We start from the raw sequence: 6,625 nt of genomic DNA on the forward strand, positions 1-6,625 counted from the left end.
GTGGCGTGGCGTGGCGTGTGTCGGGGGCGCCTGCGGCCGCGCAAGGACTCCGGTGGCGCTTTGGGCTTTGCTTGGCGGCTGTATATTTGGGGGGAAAGGGAAGCTATTTATTTGGATTTGGGCTTTGGTTTTGGTCTTTGTCCTCTTGAGAAGGAAAATATTAGACTTACTCTTCATTGCTCTTGGGGGTGGGAGCCTTGCTCTGATAAAAGATGCTGACCATAGGGTCTAGTCGGAGAGATTAGAGCTAAATTTGTTAACTTCTTCGAAAGTGAGAGTGAACTAAGGAGGTCAAAGTTTCATGTAGAAGGGAAACCACTTTCCTCCCCCCAACACAATCCCCTCACCACCCCCAGGTCAGTGAGGTGAAGAAACAGCACATTTCGCCCTTCCACAAAGATTATTTGAGCACCTGCCAGACTGCTGGGCAGAAGACACAAGTTGTTTTTGTTTTGTTTTGTCATTTTCCCACTGTGTGACCTTGGGCAAGTTACTTAACCTCTCTGAATAGAGTTGGAAATAATTCCCAGCCCGGGCAACCATAGGAGGAAGAAGGGGGAATCAGAACTAAAGGTGCTCTGTGAATCCTCAGGAGGTGTCAATGAGTCATTTCTATTATTCCCTGATGGATTAAAAAACGTGGGCAGAGGCATGGTCAGCCTGGCTGCAGGTAGTGAATGACCAGGGGAAACTCTGAAGGACTCTGGCTAACTCCTGACAGGCCAGCCCTGGAAGCAGGGTATAGGCTTTTGGTAGGCTCAGCATTTAGCTGTGAAGCCTCCCAGCTGGAGGGAAGGTTCAGGCTGCTGGGAACCAGAGCCTACTTTTCTGGCCCCTGGAGGGAGGAGGGATGAATCTGGAAAGGGGAGAGGAGGAAAGAAAAGGCTTCATCCTTGTGAGCTTTAAGAAGCCGCTGCAGTCACAGGATCTGCTTTGCTCTTGCCCCACTGTAAGGAGGAGATTGGATTTAGGGGTGAGCTTGGCCTCTTGGGAGAGCCAGCAGGGGCTGTGGACTCTTTCTCTACAAAGAGGGGGATTCTTAACTGGCTTCCTTCCTCTTCCTCCTGCTGGGTTCCTTTTATAGTCTAGAATAGGAAGGCAGGTCAGCCACTTGCTCTCAGGTACAAGCTTTCTCAGAGCCAAATGGGACAATCCACCTGTCCTCTAGGTATGTGAAGGCTGCTGGGCTGGGACATCCATCACCACACTAATCCCGAGGGGTATCCAGGTGTTACCTTCCTTAATGCTGCACAAAGTTCTCTTCTGAAGCAGAAGACCAGGCAAAAAAGATCAGAGGCCAGGCTAGAAGGTGTGGGGTTGGCCACCACTGGATCTGGGAACCTGGCAAACCCTCCCTCACTGGAAAGGGTAATGGGTCCAGGTACCCATCTGAGCACTCACTCCACAAAATAAGTTGTCCACCCTTACTGCTGTTGGGCTGCTCAGGGTACAGGCCTAAATCACAGCTAAATGGTTCATCCTGGGTTCTCAGTAGTTGGTGGCAAAAGCCCAACAGAGATTAGGCCTGGTTTCAGTGATCCTAAAATGCCACCCCACCCCCCCACTCTGGACCTGATCTCATTGCATTCTCCCTGTTTCTGGTTCTGCTGCTCCAAACAGTTGTGAGAGCAGGGACTGTATCCTATCCATCTTCATATCCCCAATGCCCTGATGGTACCTGCTCACTGTAGACTAATTAAGTGAAGAATTTACTGCTGCTCATTTTTTTTAACATTTTATTTTTAAGGAATCTCCACACCCAACAGGGGGCTCAAACTCATGACCCCGAGATCGAGTCCCATGCTCCATGGACTGAGCCAGCCAGGCGCCCCAAGAGTCTGTTTTTTTTTGGTTTGTCTCTTTCTCTCCCTTTTGTTTTTTTTCCTTCACTCGTTTGTTTTGTTTCTTAATTCCAATACGAGTGAAATCACACAGTATTTGTGTTTCTCTGACTGGTTTATATTTTACTTAGCATTATGCTCTTTAGATCCATCCATGTTGTTGCAAATGGCAAAATTTTATTCTTTTTTAATGGTTGAATAACATTCGTGTGTGTGTGTGTGTGTGTGTGTGTGTCTGTGTATCTTTATCCATTCATCTATCGATGGACACTTGGGCTGTTAAGCTAAATCTTTAAGGGTAAGAAGGAGTGCTCTTGGTTGAATGAATAAATGAATGAAGCAGTGTGACTTTGCATTAGTTAGCTCACCTCTCCAGGCCTGTGTCTTCATCGAGAAAGCTAGAGATTGGTTTGAATTCCTTCTAAGCACCCAGGGCTCATCATAGCAGAGACAGGAAAAGGTAAAAGGTAAAAAACCTTTGGTGATGGGGGAAGTGAGGTGGAGGGAAGAAGGGAGTGTGTTGGGCAGCCGGTCAGGCCCAAATGGTGATATATCTCTAAATGGCACCCTCACGCCCAGTAGGAGAGGACGGCAAAAGCAGGACCAAGTTGCCCTTGCCTATTTCCTCCTTGGAAACTGTCAGGGAGAGCCTGTCTCCCACTCCCAGGACTCTTGCTCTGGAGAAAAATTTGGTCGTTTCTGTCCCAACCTTGCCTGAAAAGAGTAGGAGGAGGTGGTATTAGTGGCCGGCAAAGAGATTGAATCAGAATAAAACCCAGATGACTCAAACAGAAGCAGGAGGGCAGGAAAATTGATTAGACACATGTGACAATGCAGGATCCGGGTGCCACCTTAGCCCTCTGGTTCTAAACCTTAGAAAATTAGGGTTTGCTGCGGAACTGTCCTGGGCCTCCTGCTCTGCAGCTGCTGGTCTTCCATCACATCAGAGGTTTGGGCAGTGATGGAAAGACTCCTTTCTTCACCAAATTCCCAAGTTCCTGTGGAGGTCATACACATCCTCTAATCAGATGAGCAGGGCTTGGGTGGAAATAGTTTTTGTTTTGTTTTAAATAACTAGTTGTGCTTCATATTGTCCATGACCATGTTCATTTCTGCTGTTTCCCAGATTTTTCAGGATTTTTAAAAACGATTACATTGATTTTTGAATACTACTATTTCTTACTATTCATTAGCCTGTGCGCTCCATCGGAAGGAGAGTTTATTTGCTTCATTCACTGCTGTATCCCCAGCGCCTTGAACAGTGCCTGGCACGTACTCAGTAATAGTTGTTGATCAATTAATGTAATGAGTGCCTGATGAAGCACTGTGCTGAGAACTTTGTATGGGTTCTCTTCCACTGGGATCTCTATCTTACACATGATGAACCTGAGGATCAGGAAAGGGGGAAGACTTTGCCCAAGGTCAGACTCAAAAGGCTGGACAATATTTTGAAGGGCAGTGCTCAGAAAATAACAGGCACCACTCTAGAGACCTTATTCACCTGGAGTCATTTCTTAATTCTCTCTCCCTCCTGGATGGTGACAGGCTGCCCCCTGCACTCAGAGTGCAGGCCAGGTGCCAAAGCTGAGATGTACTTCCCTTTCACGCAAGGGACATTTCACCCTGAGGAGAGCTCAGCTGAGGAACTTCTGGCCTCGGAGCACCTGGGAGAGGGAGCCACTCAGGCTGTGCTGCCCAGGATCAGCTGGGGTAGTTCGGATGTGGAGCTTACTCAGCAGCCCTGTGGCCTTTCGGGGCCCCTCCCCCAGCCCCGGTTCCCAAAAAGCTTCTAGCTCAGTGGGAAGACGTGTGAGTGCAAGGAGATGGTTCAAACTCCAAGTGGGAGGAAAGTTGAACTTATGGGGAAAACGTCCCCCCCGACACCTAAATTAAGACTTTGACCGTCGTGGAAAAGTGTACAGTGGATCTCATTATTGAACTAAGGCAAAAATGGCTTTCCTGTTTAATTCCAAGAACGCTTCATCCCGGGCTCTCCTTGCTCGCACAGGGTAGGTTTGCAGGGAACCGAGGCTCCTGTGCTCATCCTCTAACCCCCACCCCACCTGGTCTGCAACAGCCCAGTGGGAGAAGTGGAATCCGCACTGCTTGATGGAGGCATGACTTTCGGCAAGGTTCTCAGCCCCTGTGCTTGTTTCTCCACCTGTAAAATGGGACTAAAATGGTACCTTTGTTAGTGCTGAAGAGGATTACTTTTATCCCTCTACGTAAGATGCTTGATTACAAGCCTGGCATTGGGTCAGTGCATGAAATAACCACCAACATAACGACGAACCCTGGACTAATCCTGTTCCCATTCCTCCAAATAACCCAAGGCTGAGAGGCTGGCCGGAAGTCGTCCAGCAAATGAGGAGGGGTAAGAGCTAGGAACCCAGATCTCCTGAGGCCCTGCCATTCCCAGGCTTCTGGATACTCTGCCTTTCAAAGGCAAAGTGATGTTATTCCAGAAACCCTGAACTGTACTGACAAATATCTATTGAAGGTCTACTATATGGCAGGCACTGCTCTAGACTGGGGACACAGTGGTATGACAGCCAGCCAAGGTCACTGCATCAGGGTGCTTATGTTAGTTGGGAAAACTGGCAATAAATAATAATTTAAAATACACTTAGATAGTGCTATGAAGGAGATGGATGGCGCATCATAAATACAGACAGCACAGACCCTTCTGTGTCCCGAAGATGCTGACAGCACCTAAGGCGAGTGTGAGAAAAGCTTGGGTTCTGGTATCTGACAGACCTGAGTTTGAATTCGAGCTCCATGTGACCTTGGCCTGACAAATCAGTGTGTGTGTGTCTCCTCTCTCATCAGTAAAACAGGAACAGGGATTAAGGTTGCTGTGACAAGTGATAATACATATAACATTTTTTCAGTGTTTAGTGTTTTTCACTTCCGGCAAGTCGAGCTGGAACCCTTGATGGGGCCACATGGGAACTGCAACCTCCTAAGTGTGTGTTCTTTTTGAGTGTTTGTTGGGGAGGGGGTATGTGGGAATAGGGAGTTACTTGGAGAACTACTGAAAGGATAAAAAAAGTTCCTGGGAGCAGCAGCCCCTCCCTGCGTGATGAACTGATAGCCTTCTTTCCTCTCGGTTACCTTCAGTGGAGAAACGTTCTTGGCCCACTGCCATCACTCAGGATTTAATGCAGTCTTAGAATTACAAGTTACCCTTTATAACCCAGTCATCTCCAAAATTGGGCATAGAAATAAAATATTAGAACTTCTATTTGTATTTTTCATATAACCGCCTTTTAATATCTATTTTTGTGTCTTATGTTACACAATATATGGGTACAGTAGTACAGGTTTATAATTTATAAACACAGGGGGGTATGCATGATCAAAAATTTCTGACGGGGGTGCAATCAGAAAGTGAAAGGCCACGTGGAGGCTAAGGGAAGAAAATTATGGTCAGCCCTCATTGTACTTGCCCAACATAAACTAAGAAAGTGCATTATTTCCAGAAAGTAGCCTGCAGGCGCCACTAGGCTAATAAGCAAGAGTGAAGAAACGGACCTAGTTCTTAAATCCCAAGTTAGTGTTCTCTCTGCTACAAATTTCTGGGTGAAAAAAAGTGGAAGTAGAAATTAAATACACACTGCAAGCTACGTAAAAAGCCAATCTTGGATGAGCCATTAAACAAACCAGATCAGCCTGAAAACTATGCACGAGACAGAAGACGATCTCCAGCAGTTCCAGAAGCACTCGGAGCAGAAGCCGCCTCCCCACAGCTTGCACACGACCGCACTGGAGGCCAGCCGCTCATTCACTTCCCGTCACACCGTGTGGAGTCCGTTTTCCAGACCGACGTGTCCTCCTTCCTTTCCCAGCGCACACGCACACCAGCACCGCACACTCCAGCTCCTTTCAAACCATTCATTTCACCTCCAAGGTGACACCATGTGGAACCAAAAATGAAGCGGCAAAATGTTGAAAATAAAAATAAAGCGGACTTTATTTAGAAGATAAAGGTGGTGGTATCAGTTTTGGTTAATAAAGTTGGGCTCAAGTGTTTTAACAGGTCTTTAATGCCATCACAGACTGGCATGCCAAGGGCATTCTGAATGCCAATTACAGACTGAAGTTTCAAAACCAAGATGCTATCAAAAGCTGATGGAGTTGAGATTTCTCTTAAAAGTCGGACTAACACACTTCTTAAATATCAGAGTGACTGGATTACTTGGTTCTGAAAGTGAAAATACTACACTGAGCAATCCCCCTCCCTTTCTCCACAAGTCCCTAAGGCAATATTACAGTTGCCTCTGACAATCAAAATTTCAACATTTCAACGGAGGGGAGCTGAGGGGAACCGGGAAAATGAAAAGCGAAATCACGAAGTGTAATTGTAATTGATACAGGCAGCTGCCACTTGTGGTAGACCAAAGCCTAGTCCGATGCCCCTTTTCCTCGCATCTGCACTGACCTCTTCCCAAGCGGACGGTAACTACGTTCTTGAAGGAATGTGCCAAGACTAGGGTGGGGAAGGCCCAGACAGTGAGTGGACAGAATGCATTTTGCATCCAGTTGCCTTGGGTGGTACAATTAAAGACAAATACCCAGACTCTGGAAAGCCCACTAGCCAAAGGTAACTAACTGGGAGAGAGAATTAAATGCATAACCAGTGTAGAACGCCTGCAAGGCACCAAGACCACAGTCCGACCAGCCCACTTTCCGCCTCCATCACTGAATGGATCTGGGAGAAAGCATTAGTAACAGCACTTGTCAACTGCTTCCCTGGAACAAAACACGACAAAACACACGGAAGG

Source organism: Callorhinus ursinus, unplaced genomic scaffold (genome assembly GCF_003265705.2).
Source record: "Callorhinus ursinus isolate GAN/ISIS: 27379988/994484 unplaced genomic scaffold, GSC_fseal_2.0 scaffold52, whole genome shotgun sequence".
Lineage (NCBI taxonomy): Eukaryota > Metazoa > Chordata > Mammalia > Carnivora > Otariidae > Callorhinus > Callorhinus ursinus.